Raw genomic sequence first — 15,927 nt, forward strand, 5'->3', positions numbered from 1 at the left:
GGCACTTTCTGATTCAAGAGACACGCTCCAGACCAGAAAATGCATTGTTCGACTAGAGGACCTCGCACATTGCAGCGACACTCACCCCATAGACTGCTAAGTGCATTGAAGTCCTGAAGGATCAGATTAGGTTCTGGTAGTTCATCTAACGAGGACTGGAATTTAGGTTATTGCAGGTGGTATTGTGGAGGTATGTAGAGAGAGCAAATGGCTACGAGATTATTTAAAAGAAGTGCTCGAACAGCCACTGCCTCCGGGGACGTTTGGAGTGGTAAATATGTGCATGCTACTCCTTGATCAACTATAACGGCTACACCACCAGATGACGCCATAGCATCATCCCGGTCCTTTCGGAAGATAACAGTGGTCCCGTAGAAAAATGGGAGGCTATTTTGTACGCGTTCTGTCACAGAACGGAGGCGGAGCGTTCTGTGAGCTGCACGGGATTGGTCGAGGCTCAATTCAAATTCGAATTTAATATGCATTGTTTAACTGACCAAGACGTGAGAATAGCCTGGAAAAGCCATAGAACGGTCACGTGATAGCCACAGAACGGCCGGTGACCTCGTTCCGTCGACCTCCTCTCCCCGTTCCATCGACAAAAGTAGATACAAAATGGTCTCCGGACGACTTGGATTGGATCGAAATGTATGCGCGTGGGCTGAGGAGTGGAAGAGCGGCTTCACGCGCTGACTGGTGTTCAGCCATCTCCCTTTTGCGACAGTTTGCGAAAATGGCGTCTCCGTTCTCGTTCATGCCATTTCGTGTCGCCTGCGTGGCTGCTGCAGTCACGCAGAAACGAAGCCCCGAGGCAGAACACGCGTTGAGGTGATGACTGAAGAGGAGTTCCGGCGGCACTTTCGTCTGAATAACGGATCGAGTGCTGGCGCTGTTCAAATATTACTACAAGTGGACAAATACTAGAAGCATTGGTTAGAACAACGTGGTAGCCAGCGCCACTATCGCCCGTCTCTCGAAACTGTGACACCACCTAGCGCCATGTCGAGGCTACCACAAATAAATTGGTGAAGTAATCGCGTTCTTCAGTTTGAAGCTTTGAAAAACAATGTCAGACAATAATAATGTTCAGCTATATCAATTTCTATAACAATTTCGTGCGCTGAAAACATTCCTAAATTCCATAGCTAGCTGTTGGCTGCTTGTTCCCTCTCGGTTCTTCCGTTCGGTCCCGCCTCCGTTCCGTGACAGAACGCGTACAAAATAGCCTCCTTGGCGTTCGTATTTATTTATGTATTTATTTCAGACAACCAGTATACATAGTTGCCTAGGGGATCGGCGTAAAGGCAAAGAAAGCCTGACAAAGCGCCGATCACCAGCGTACACACAAGAATAACCAGTCATACATGACATAACAAAATGCGAACATAAAGTGCCATCAAAACATCGCGTTTTTTCCAGAAGTCAAGCAGTTAGACGCAAAATATGTACATAATTATGAATAACACACGTAATTCACAATTCACGTAACATACGTAATTCACAATAGTTATGAATAAGAGAGCAACATTACACACAACAATAACCAGGAAAAAAAAAGAGAAGGGGACTTGCAGCATATGCAAGTTACATAACATAGGGAGAGGAATTGATAGTGGTGTGCAAGTCTGTTTGGACTTTTAGAAGGAAGGCGTGTATCTTTTTTTTGAAGAGAGGAATGGAGGAGCTTTCTTCAATTAATGTCATCACGGTTGGGTGCTCGTTAAGAAAGTGGGGAATTTGGTAAGTTATTTTTTGTCTACCTTAGTTAGTACGAAGCATATCTTTCTTGAAGCTGATGTGTCTTAAATTATGGCTGTGGTCCCGCTCAAGAAACTTCTTTAAAAATTCAGTTAGGTTAGATTTAACTTCATGGTATATGATCATTGCTAATTTTTTATGTCGTATGTTATTAATTGTAAGTGTGTTTCTTGTACACACAACCATTTTTGTGAATGTTCGTGTAAGAGTTCTTGGCCATCGTCGAGGTTTCTTAGAAGACCTCTCACGTTCTGTTGTATAATTTGTGTATACATTTTGAATAAATTAGTGCTGTCTGTGCTGAAAGAACTGTTGCCTCGAGTCATACAACCCTTTCCTAGCCCCGTGATGCGGGCTTTTCTTATTCGGCGCGCTCCAACGAGCCGTGCCGTTTCATCGGCGCCTGAGACGCTTTTAGGCTTGTCGTTGTGTGCATCGCCTCGGCAGAGACGCTAGATGCCTGCTCGCGGTTTACGCACATGGGTGTCCAAGTTTTGGGCTTCTTTTAATTTTATTTATTTATTTCACAATTCTGTAGGCATTTGAACAGGCCCATAGAGGAAGTAGTTAGAACAAGTACGCTGGGAATAGTAGAAGCATGGGAATAGTAGAACCGATTGAACAAAAATGTTGGATAACAATGGAACTGAATGAACAGGAAAGTTGGATAACTTCTGTTGAGGCTTTCTGTCTGAACAGAAGGCCCTGGGCCTGCAGATCCGGGGGCGTGCGTGCCCTTTGGTTGCGGAGCAGCACAGGCCTCTTCCACTAGGGAGCGGATGGCGCTGCCGCCCGTCCACTTTGCGTGGTGCGTGGGGCCGCCGCAAACATTTGTGGTACTGCCCCCTTGCGTGCTACGTCCGCGAACGAAGGGCCCTATCAAAAGCAAGGTGTTTGCACGCTTCCCTAAAGGAGATATTTTCTGTTACATTGATTGGTATTATTTTTTTTTAAATGAAGGACATGTGCGAGAGTAGGCTGGGTGTCCACCATGGCAGTTTGCACAGTGGGGGAGTTTCAGCACAGATGTCCGCAGGGTGTCCGTGTGAACTGGACTTGACAGAAGTTTGATAGCCACGGCAGCTGTGAGAGCTGTGACCGAAACGCTTGCACTTGAAGCAACGCCTCGGGATCGGTACGTACGGTCTTACCTTTAATTTCAGGTATCCTGTTTCGACATATTCTGGTAGTGTGCTTGTACTAAATGTGAGGATTAGGTGTTTTGTCTGGATGTCTTTATCGTCACGCCTAGTGTTGATTCGCTGCACATTCATCACACGCTGGTCGCTTCAGCCCTGAAGGAGTTCACTTTCTGTCAACTCAAGCAAGTCTTGGTCTGAAAGCACACCTCGCGAGCTGTTGAGAAAACGATGCAGGGTGACTGCGACAGGTGTGTTTTCGAACAGAGCAAGCGTGCTTTGTCATTAACTTCTCAGACTACTAGAAAACCTGTTATCCGGAAGCTAGAGTACCGTTGGAGTCAACTGAATCATCTCTGTGAAAGATCAAAACGTCTCCAGGAATTGCGATCTCTGCACAGGTACCAGCCAAGTTTCAACAGCAGCATAACGGTAGACGATGTTGTATCATTGCAGGACGACATGTTTTTGGCCACTGGCTCGAGTACAACAATGTATTGTGGTCGTGATGGATTGGTGGGGGCTTACTCCATCGAAACGCGAGACGACGAAGTACTCACTGTGGCCGTTCAAGCTCTGCATCACCAGAAGATGTCTACTGCTTCTGGGGTGGACCAGAGTGGCGAAAAAGGCAAGTTAAATAAATGCTGCCTGCCTGTGAAGGAGTTCGAACACCTGCCTGTTTACGCAATGGCTTCTGTCTGATTTTCTTTTTACCCGTGCTATGACTATGACTAAACATTGCTATGACTACATTACACGGGAACACACATTTTGGGGGGTTGTAATGCTGACCTAAACATTAGGACATAGTTTCGAAGAAAAACAAGAACATGATGTGTTGAAATCGCAAGCACCTCACATTAGTTACCCCCGGACACACCAAAAAATTTTATGAGATAGTCCGCTATTCTGAAACAGTTCTAGTATCGGCACCGTCCACGCGTGTGCGCGGAAGAGCGCGGAATGGCGAAGGGGATGTAGATGACGCTACTTTAGCTAATTGAAAGAAGTTATTTCGAGCCAGCTCGCAAATCGCTAGAAATTTTTGTTTCTCCGGGCCGACTGAACCAGAACAAAACCGGAGCACATCGAACTTAAGCCGAACCCAGTACATATTTCAGCTCGACGCCCTGCCGAAGACCGCGCCAACGTTCTTACCGTCGTGGAATGTACCGCTTCCTACAAAATTGTGTTCGATGATGCCTTGCTTGTCCATAATGGAATGTCTGCACAGCGCTCTACTGGCTCACTGTAGCTGCTGCTGTGCCCGGTTCTAACACGTCAGTGTGAAACTCTGCGGCCCGCTTCCTTGCACCAGATAGTAATGAATAATCGTTAGCGTCAACCAACTAATTACTGTGGGAGTTTTCGCAGGAAGTGCTTGCGAATTCGCTATGTTATTTCTTTACAAAGTCTTTCGCCACGATGCTTGTCGCGAGATATTCATTTACAGATGTGGTGTCTATGTCAAAAGTAGGAGTATCCACGCTTTTCGAACCCCGCAGTAATATGAAGCATACACTGGTGCTCAAGCGCTTGTGAGTGTTTTGAATTATTTGAATTATGGCGCCTGTGGTAGTGTGTGCGTATACGAGTTTGCCGAAGTGCGCGCTAATGATTTTACTGAGAGAACAACACCGCATTGGGGCCTCTGTATAGGCTGCTCGATGACACATTGTGCCCAGTGATCGTGAGACTGTCATCGGTGGCTGTCTCGCACAGAATATGGGTACGGCTGCGCGCGTCTCTCTGAGCGTAGCATGAACAACAAGAGGGTCAGTGGAAGTAGGTAAGCCATTTGCAGGAATAAAAAAAAATCCACTTTTGATATACGCTCCAGAAACGTTTTTGCACAATACCTTCTATTCTCGTCAGCGAGAATGGAGAAAACTGAAAGAAATAAGGAAACCTTGGACGTATTCGAGATAACGCCAGGAGACATCTTTTGTTCAAGGCTATAGCGGAAGGTAGAACCGTATTTGGAGAAAAGTATCAATTGTTATGATGCAAAGCAAAAACACACTCACCCTGGCGCAATAGAAGATCCTCGTGAATGTATTGTTTACATCGAACGACTCGCTGTCTATATCCATAATGGCATAATACGTTAACCCTAGTTTCATACGGGCTCTCTTAATGGACATGTCGTTAGCCGCAGTGTCGAATTCATGTTGAAACTGTATATTGCTGAAAAAAAACAACATTTACAGTAACTTTCTTTTGAAGTGCGCCAGTTTGATGGAGAACACATACCGATAGCATAAACACAGCATTGAAGTTCATAATCGTTTTTGTCAAATAACATCCACTGGCAAATGCTTCTCAGAAGCGGCTTTTGTGCAGATGTTTTGTTTGAATTAAGCTCTTTTATTCTCATGAGGTGGTGAGGCGCACCACGGAGCATTTATTTTAAGTGCAAAGCATTCCTTAGTGAAGGAGACTGTTTGAATCCATCCATCCATCCATCCATCCATCCATCCATCCATCCATCCATCCATCCATGCATCCATCCATCCATGCATCCATCCATCCATCCATCCATCCATCCATCCATCCATCCATCCATCCATCCATCCATCCATCCATCCATCCATCCATCCATTCATCTATCTATCTATCTATCTATCTATCTATCTATCTATCTATCTATCTATCTATCTATCTATCTATCTATCTATCTATCTATCTATCTATCTATCTATCTATCTATCTATCTATCTATCTATCTATCTATCTATCTATCTATCTATCTATCTATCTATCTATCTATCTATCTATCTATCTATCTATCTATCTATCTATCTATCTATCTATCTATCTATACTCTCAGGGCTTACAAGAAGCGTTATAGCGGGGAGGGGCTAAGGTACACCGATACATGTAAAAAATATGTATAACGCACGAAATGTAAAGGAAAAACAATTTTGTAGCGGAAGGAAAATTTAATAGTGTAAATAAACGAGCACAAATGGTAACAAACAAAAATATATTTATGCACAAGCTAACGAAAATAAGACGCAAGATAAAAATAAAGCAGTGATAAACAGTGAATGACTGTGCATCATAAAACACAAGAATCGAATTTTGTACTTTGGTGCATAAATATAGATACCAAGAAATATTGACACAGGAAATGGAACCAAAACAATTCTAGCGGATTACAGGAACGACAAGAAAATGAGTACGCAGCAGAAAAGCAAAACGCAATTCAATATTGACTAACAAAAAAGACGTAGTATAAAAATAAGTGGCAATCAAGCAAAAAATCGCAAATGCAGTAGTGAAGCAGTTTGGTGCAGGCTTTTAATGCGTTTGTTAGTGCTTTGCGGAAACGATCTGTGTCTCTGATAGCGACTTGTGACGCAAGCAGGCGATTCCACTCGTGACATGTTTTCGGCAAGAACGAATATGTATAGGTGACTGTGCGCTGTGAAGGTACATGAACTTTGAAAGGATGATTGACACGTGGGGAGATAGAAGATGCTGGTGCAAGGTATCGGGACTTGAGCTCATGGTTATGATAGTAGATCTTGTGAAAGAGGGAAAGACAAGATAACTTCCTACGAGAAGAGAGGAGAGGAAGGTCAAGTGTTAGTTTTATATTAGTGACGCTAAGAGTTCTCTGGTAATTTTGAAGGATGAAACGGGCCGTTCAATTTTCCACATTTTCGATTACATTGTCTTTTAGAGTAGCATGGCCAGAGTCCCATATCGGGCATGCGTATTCAAGGTTAGATCTAACGTAAGTAACGTAGAGTTGTTGTCTTAATTTCGGTGGAGCTGAAGAAAAGTTTCGTTTGAGATAACCAAGCATGCGGTTAGGTTTCGACGTTATGTGTTCGATGTCTTTTTACCATGAAAGATTGCTAGTAATATGTACACCAAGGTATTTATAACATAGTACTTGATCAAGGGGAGTGTTGATAAGTAAATAGGGCAGGCTGATTTATTACGGAAAATTCTCATGGTTTTGCGTTAGACGTGTTAAGTTCCATTAGCCAAAGCTTACGCCATGTTGAAGTGTTATTTAGATCATGCTAGAGTGTAATGTATCGTTAGAGGTTTCAAGCGCGATATATGACGCAATCGTCGGTGGACAGATAAATGATACTTGCGAGTTGATCTATCTATCTATCTATCTATCTATCTATCTATCTATCTATCTATCTATCTATCTATCTATCTATCTATCTATCTATCTATCTATCTATCTATCTATCTATCTATCTATCTATCTATCTATCTATCTATCTCTTTTGTAGTGAAGCCTTGAAACTGTGTAATGGGTCGTCCTCTCAAGCACCCTCTAGTGGGTCATCCTCTTCGGCTCCTTTATGACAACACCGCTCGAGCTGGGAGTCCGTGCTATGCCTTGGCTGTCGCCATTATACATTGTCGCCGAGTGCCAATCGCCGAGTCAAATGAACGCCTTTGCAAATTGGTGGAGAGCGCTGTGCCCTCACAACAACCTCGGTTTCCATTCGATGCCCTTGGAGCTTCGATCACGTACCGTGCCATCTACCATGCCTAAAGACGCTGCCCAGCAAACGCCCCCTCCCGCACGGACCACATGTCCCGGTCTCCCCCGTATCCGGGACCCTCCTGTCTTCACCGGCGCGGATGGCATCGACGTGGGGGACCGACTTGCGATTTACGAGCGCGTGAACGTGCCCAATAAACGGGGCGAGGTCGGAAAACTGAGCAACTTGGTTTGCTGCCTCGCGGGTGTGGTAAACCTATGGTATAAATACCACGCATCGGATTTTCTAACATGGTCCGATTTCAAGACCGCCATTATCGATGTGTTTGGCAGCCCTGCCATTCGTAAGCTGCAAGCCGAACAGCGGTTACGTGAACCAGCTCAGCAGGCCGCTGAATCTTTCGCGAGTTACATCGAATACATTCTCAACCGAAAACCCTCGCACTGTGGCAAAGGTCATCACACTGTGACAAAGCTACGAGGAGCAGCGTCGGCCGCGGCTGATGACGCATCAACCTCTATCACGCCCCGCAGATCTCGCTGGCTTGACGGCCATTTCGCACCACTCCGCCTTCGTGCGCGGGGAAACTGCCCGCCAGGTCTCTCTACTGCCATTCGCTCACCTGCCGCCTGTTGAAGAGTCGTCAACCACACTTCTGCCTCTCCTCCGCCGAGCTATTGAGCACGAAATTGCGGAGGTTATGCCGGAATGCCACCAGCCCCCTCCGGCGCTTGTGCCACTCAGGTGTGCGCAAGTTGTACCGAGGTCGCCTCAACTGATCTTTGTACCTGCCCCACTTGGTTATGCCGAAGCCGTCGCCAGACCTCAGGATTTCGAAACGGGTGTGCTGCCTACGTACTCCGACGCTAGAGGCACCGTCTGCAGCCCACCATGCAGTCATACCAGCAGCCACCCCGTCCATCGCGTCCAGCGACATGAATGGCTCCTACACAACCTCCCCATCTGCTTTGCGCGTAGTTGCGCCGGTCACGTCGCACGCTATTGCAGTCATGTGCAGCCGGCTCTAGTCGCATCAACCGTGACCAGCCAGTCAAGCCGCCCGTATTGCGTCCCACCGCCTCCTATGTCACCGACGTCCCGCTCAGCTTCATTTACTCGCCGTTCACCGTCCCCACGACGCCGCTCACTGTCACCGATGCGGCCACGTCCGGTCGCACGAAACCAGGAACTGCCATCGAACTGCCAAAGCCCTCAGCGAAGCCTATTGAACGTAATAGGCGTGTTTGTGGACGATGTCCGCGCATCTGCCCTTGTAGACACTAGAGCCGCCGTATCCGCTATGGACCCAGCATTTAGCCGATTACTACGAATAGCGACGACGCCACTCTGGGGGCTCTCCTCCGTACTGCTAGCTGCCAAAGCATTCATACAATAGCAGTATGCACGGCCCGCGTCATCATTCAGGACGGTCTGTACGCCGTGGAATTGATCGTAATTTCTGCATGCTCTCACAACGTCATCCTCGGATGGGATATTCTCCCCCGCCACGACGGCGTAATTCGTTGCTCACCAGCCGAAAAGAACTCTCACCGTTCGCAGATGTGACGTCGGTGACAGCTCATCGACTTCGAGGACTATCCTCGTCAAAGACGATACCAAAGTGCCTCCAAACTCGTCAGCAGCGTGTGTCAGTCTACTGCGCCGGTCTCTCCGACACCGTTGCACTTATTCCACCAACTGAGGGCGTTTGTACTAATGAAGGCTTGTTGATGCCATTTGCGACCGTGCAAGTCACTCAGGGCAGCACCGCTATATTTGCTACCAACCCATCTCCGTCCAATGTTACTTGGTGCTAGGGGAATGTCCCGGCAGCATGGAACCCCTCGACGACGGACAAGTTATGGAAGTACGCGATGACACGCACTGTCCCAGTTCCAGTGCACTGAGTGCAGTTTCCACGTCCAATTCGTCACCCACTCATATATATGGTTCCTCCACTGCTGACAACCTTACGTCGGTCCAGAGTTCCCAGCTTCTGAGACTGTTGGAAGAATGTCGGGCAAAATTCTCTCGGCCACACGTCCGTTGTTTCACGTCGTATCGATACTGAGTGGAACGTCGATGTCGTGTATCTCCCGCCGAACGTCGGGTAATTAATGAGCAAGTCCACGATGTGCTTCGATATGCGATATTCCTGGGAAGGGTCCGACTCATTCCATGGCGTTTTTCACACCAAGCGCGAGGGGTGGTTCATGACCCCTTTAAGACGTTGTGCTGCTGCTGCATGCTGATCCGCCCTTTCATTTCCCGGGAACCCGACGTGACTAGGGACCCAGCAGAAGCGAATAGACTGATCTTTACTTAGGTTTAAAAGGATGTTTAAAATATTGCCAATAATGCGCTCATACTGAGACTGTCAATTCAAAGCCTTCAAAGCACTTGGAGAATCTGTGTATATTACTGCTTTTTTGTATCCGGCATTTACAATATGTTGAAGTGCCATCCACAAAGCATACACGGCTGAGTCTAACTGTACGCTCCCACGTGCCTCGGACAACGCTACTTCCGACATACGAAGTTGTTTTGGAGCCATCTGTATAGAATTCTTTAAAATTGTTTTAAGTTTCCTGCACGATGCGAAATTCCTGTACAATATGTTCACGTGGTGTATTTTGTTTCCTTAAATGTGCCAACGATAGGTCTAGAAATTTCGTGAAATCATTCCACGGAGCTAGTCAAGATGACCTTGGCATGACAGCGAGTGCTTCAGTGGGGGCATTGCACTCAGGCCTTCCCAGGTAGCACAAAACGGATAATTGACGTTTTATAAACGTTTATCTGAGACGATAAAAACGTTTAGAAAACGTCACGGAATAGAAGCAAAAGGTCTAGAAAACGTTTTATATCTCGTCTAATGTCCGGCTAGAATCCGTTTTTAAGACCATCTAGAAAACGTTTTTAAGACGATCTAAAAAACGTTTTTAAGACGATCTAGAAAACGTTTTAAAAACGTTTTAAAAACGTCGCAAAAAATCCCATTTTTAAAACGGATAAAAATATCCCATTGCATCGTCTTTGAAAAGACGTTTTCTGAACGTTTTTAAGACGATCTAGAAAACGTTTTAAAAACGTCGCAAAAAATCACATTTTTAAAATAAAAATATCCCATTGCATCGTCTTTCAAAAGACGTTTTCTAAACGTTTTTAAGACGTCATGCAGGACGTCTTTTCTTTTAGCTGTTTTGTTTTTGCGCATGCAATTATAATAGTGCACGTTTTTAGGAAGCCCTCTCTGTTATAGTAATTACAGTTACTTTATTCGGTAATTACTATTACAGAGTGAGAGCTCAGTCGATTCACAGACAAAAGTGCTCATGTCATAATTTATTATGTAAAACAGCAACGACTCCTGTACAGCATAGAAACGTAAAAACCACGAAATGAGATATAGCATGCGACTATATAACATTATTCAGAAGCGGCAAAAGAACGCAAAATATCGCGGTAATTAAAGTGCAGCTATACAGTATCCAACCTTCAAGAACACTTTTTGTTGCACGATTCATCATTCGCAGAATTGTTGTCAAACAACTAACAGGGCAATATGACAAAATTTAGGATCTGGCACAGCCATTCTGCAATATGTAAGCGTCGTCTCATTAGCTTTACTTGATCAAACGCAAGGATGAAGTGAAGAGAAATTGTCGAAAAGGGAATGTCGCTGAAACCAACGACTCGACATGGGGACTAGTTTCCGTCAGGCAGGGGCGTAGCCAGAAATTTTTTTCGGGGGGGGGGGGGCGTTCAATCATACTTTATGTATGTTCGTGCGTGCGCTTTTATGCGCGCGTGTATATAAACGCGAGCAAAACTGAAAATTTTCGGGAGGAATTTGAACCCCCAACCCCCCCCCCCCCCCTTGGCTACGCCCCTGCCGTCAGGGCCCTGACGAAGACAAACATTCATGATGAAACGTTTCCTCAACGCTTCATCTTCCGCTGAACTTTTTTCTTGTAGGAAGGAGAGAGAGAGAAGGAACAGAGGATAGGTAGGGAGGTTAACTAGCGTCCAGATGGCTACCCTACTCATGGGAGGAGAATCAGGGAGTAAAAAAAAATCACATTATATCCACGGAGTGAATGATGATGAGTGGGCGAAGCTGCGGAGGTTCATCGGTAAACCGTGAATCTTTCGTGAATTCTGCCCAGTACATCATCACCGACGTGAGATCGGGCGCGTTTATACTAAAGGTTCGATGAGTTATGACGACTTGCAGCTCACTTTAATTTTACATGTACGCTGTGAATTTTCATCGTTTAGAAAGCCATTGCTTTAGAAAACATCTGGCGTCTTTTCGTTCTGCTTTAGAAACATCTCGCGTTCTTTCGTTTTGCTTTTAGAAAACATCTGGCGTCTTTCGTTGGTTTATTTCATCAATCAACGGCGTTTTGAACAAAATTTTTATTGTTTAATCACGCACAGGAGAAATCTCACCAGGCACTACCTTGGAGGTAAACAATGGCTGCTAATGGGAATGAGAGACAGAAGAAGTCGGCTTTTAGCTAACACTTACACTTGTACTTCTACTAACGTTTCCTACTGGAACATGCCAATGGCTGCTAATGGGGAATGAGAGACAGAAGAATTCGGCTTTTAGTTAACGCGCACGCTGCGAATTTTTTATTGTTCAACAACGCACAGGAAAAATCTCCCACCGGCACCACCTTGGAGGTCAAGATCTGGTACTAGCGTTACGACTGGTTACGCACAACTACGACTACCAGGGACGAACGGGTGCCGCTTTAAGGAGCTTCACCCCTAAAATAGAGAGAAAGAGACACATTTCACAACACACACACAGAGGAGCGTATCACAGGTGGTCACACAATTTTGTTGCATTGAAGTACTGCAGGAGGACTCGTATGGTTTTCTGGACTGATGTACTATGAAGACAGACTCCCAAGATCTTTCCTTCGGGAAAAGGCCGACCGTCAAGTCTCCTGAAGGCACACTGGCGCACTGGAGAGTCCGGTGATGTGTTTGAAATAGCATACAGCGGCACAAATGATGATCGAAATTCTCTACACAGTTGCAGTTATCGCACATTGATGAATCTGCCCTACCAATCCGATAGGTGAATGAGTTAGAAGACGCTACACCGAGCCACAGCCAACACAGCAACACAACAAAAAGACGTGGACAGTAGAAGTGGACAGGACAGCGCTTACTCCTGTCCACTTCTACTGGCCACGTTTTTTCTTTTTCAGTGTGCTTCAACCTAATTTTCCGAACATGAACGTAAACCAACAGGCCCAACTCGCCATCTTGCTCCAACACAGCATTCTAAGCAGGAAAGGAGGCATGCATCAAGCACCTGGTGTGTGTCTCCCTTCGTTTCAAAACAATCGTTCAGTAGCGCTACTTAAGACCACAGTTAGTGGAAATCGACTCCAATGTGTTGAAATCACTAATAACAAAACAAAACTGCAAAATAATATTTGGCCCACCCAGCCAAGAATGCGTAATAAAAAAAGAACGTAAATTGCTTGCAAAATCACTGTTGCTGAAGTGTATTGCTCACAAAATGAAATTTTTAGGAACGTTCTTACAACATGCCTCTGTTGGAACATTTCTCACTGAAAAAAAATGTTGGAAAAAGCTCTGGCATCATTACCGAAGTGAGGTAGACGTTGGGAACAAAAGGCGCCATTTTAGACGTTAGCTAAAAATATTTGTGCATGCAGCATATGTGTTTCAAACGGCGCCCACTAAAGGAGTAACGGTTTCAGGCTTCGAAATGCAGCGCACAGAAATTATGGTCTGACATTCCTAGAGAGCACACAGTTAAGCTTAAATGTGCCATGGCTAGCAGAAAATATGAACACTGTAAATTACAGCGACATATAACAAAAAGTACAACTAAACCAACTGTAGCGCGAAAACAAAATGTATGAACAGAAAACTAATCGAAACGACCCCAAAAATTACAATGAATGAGCCACTTACTAAAATGAATAAATAAAAATTAGGAATATGAAAATACCAGCCTGATAAAAAAACATCTTTCATTTATGATGCCCAGTATTAGAAAATGTCAGGCTAAAAGAACAAATTAATATAATGATAAGACACATCAGCTAAAGAAATTGGGACTCTTCCCCATTTTTTACTCAAAAAGCACACAGCTGTAAACTCAGGATTGTCAAAGGCAGATCAGGGTATTGCACTTAGTACACCACATTGCTCAGTGTCAAAATATCACAATGTGTGGCAAGTGAGTCTGAACACATGGCTTCATGACAGGTACTTGATGGAAATCACTAGGCATATCCGGAAGTCTGCAAAGAACACTACAAATAGCATACACACGAAAGTTGTGCCATTAGCAGCATGGGGCAGCGTTCCACGTCAAAGATATTTTAGCACAATAGCCCTAGTGCGGTTTCTTGAAGATGCCGCAAACACAGACGCTCAAAAAGGTTAACTGCTTTACAAACTGTGACCTTTTGTTTTTGAAAGTTTCCAAGGAAAAGAGAAAAATGTTAATCTCTTGACATCCATCCTTTTTCATGCTAAAACCTGTCAGTCAGCCCATCAAAAAGAAGGAAGTAATAATTTAGTTGGTGTAGCCTTTGTTTCTAAACATCTAGGACAACTACCATCTGCAATAAATAGGAGAAAAGTTCATTTCAGTATTTGTTATTATACCTACAGGACGGTGTGAAAAGTTGAAAACTCGATAACACCGTACGGCGACAGAGAGCGAGCCTGCTATATTTAACCAGGTAGAAAAGACGCGCAAGAGAACCTCTTGGTTCTGGTAAGAGCTGCAGGCTTTACCGAGAAAGGAGGAGGTTAACAGAGTAGGGGAAACAAATCACAAGTCCGAATGCGCATCGAGATAGTCAAGGCAGCACTGAGAAAAAATGCCGAACTCCTCCACGTGAAACGCGTCTTTGACTCTGATGCCCTCAGAAATTCGCAACTAACAGAAAAGCGTGCCCGACCTCTCGTTACATGCAGCTAGTACTGTGCAAGGAACCATGAACCAGTACGCTGTCGCTGCAAAGATTCTCTCATCCACAAACTTCAGTGACACAATAAAACAGATGACACATGCCGTAACTTCCAACAATGCAGTTTTAAAATTGGGTGCGTGAAGCTCTGCGTTCGTTCATCGCCATTGCGCATGCATTATGCGCTACGTACGCAACAAACGCTATATGCGTATTCCATTGTAAAACTGGCTACTCCGCATGCGTCGTACGCCATCCTCTTGCGTACTCACGTTAAGTGGCGGAAATAGCGTATGCGCCCAACGAACGCTATCTTTGCGTACCCTATTCTAAAACTGCTTCTTACGCGGCACACCTAGCTTAAGCTAATGTGTATCTTGAAACTACCTCATCAAGCGGCCAAGAAAAGTCAGTCATTTTACTGAAATTAGGTTAACAAATATAAATATGGTTTCGCTCATGTTCGTTCGAGCATGAATGGAAGCCATGACGTGCATTTACGTTTAGACAGGTTTACCATGTATGCTGAATAAATTCCGCAGTAACGTACTGCTGAAACATGTCGCACATGCAGCCCGTGATGCAATGGAACACGCTTTTTCATTTGTCATAGTTGTGAAATACTGAGCGCAAATGCAGTAAAAATGAACTCACCTTTAAAAATGACAGAAGCCCGTGGTTTACAGTATCCGCAAATCCACAGAAAACTAATCGCACATCAAAGTAACCACTCCCGTCCCTCGAGCATAGAAGAAAGGAAGTTGCGAGAGCGTCCCGCGCGCAAGCTGATGAGTGAATTTTTCCGCAGAGAATCTTACGGGACTCTAACCGTCAGTCAGCGTAACAGTCGCCCCACAGAGACATACTTGCATTCGGGTCCCTAAGTTTAACACGCAGCGAAGTAGTTTCTTCTGAGCTGCGTTTATAGCCTCCACGAACCACGACACAAGCACGAAATATAGCAAAAGAGTGCATGACCGGTGAGCTCGACCGCCCATGCGAAATCGGCGAGCTTAACTGACATTGCAGAAGCAACGGCCGCGCGGATGGATACAGTCAGCGCTAAGGCCTTCGTGCGGAAGTTAAACGGTTATCGCTGCGAGTAAATTACAGTAAATGACGTAAAGTTTACTGGTTAACGAACTTTGAAGTCTTCATTATTGCTTACGCAATGTAGACTCCATACGCCTTTATCCTTTTGCGCGCTACTTTCTTTATCGCAATGAGAGATGGCGTGCGCAGGCTCGAGTTCAAATTTCAATTCGCGGTGGTTCATGCATGTCCATTGCATGCATGGGCCAAGTCGCGCGCGGTCTGCTGCTGTGCGACAAAACGTCTTATAAAGTGCGTCTTCTAGACGTCACGAACAAGACGTTTTTAAAACGTCGAAATTGGTTTAGGATCGCACAAACGTCTTGAAATATACGTTCCAGACCAAAATGGTCTTAAGAAATACGTTTTCTACACGTTATCAAAAACGGATATAATACGGATTTTCTATGACGTTTTTAAAACGTCAAAATTGGTTTAGAATCCGTTTTATCCGTTTCATCCCTAAAAAAAAAAAAA

This window comes from Rhipicephalus sanguineus, chromosome 2 (genome assembly GCF_013339695.2).
Source record: "Rhipicephalus sanguineus isolate Rsan-2018 chromosome 2, BIME_Rsan_1.4, whole genome shotgun sequence".
In the NCBI taxonomy this organism is placed as follows: Eukaryota; Metazoa; Arthropoda; class Arachnida; order Ixodida; family Ixodidae; genus Rhipicephalus; species Rhipicephalus sanguineus.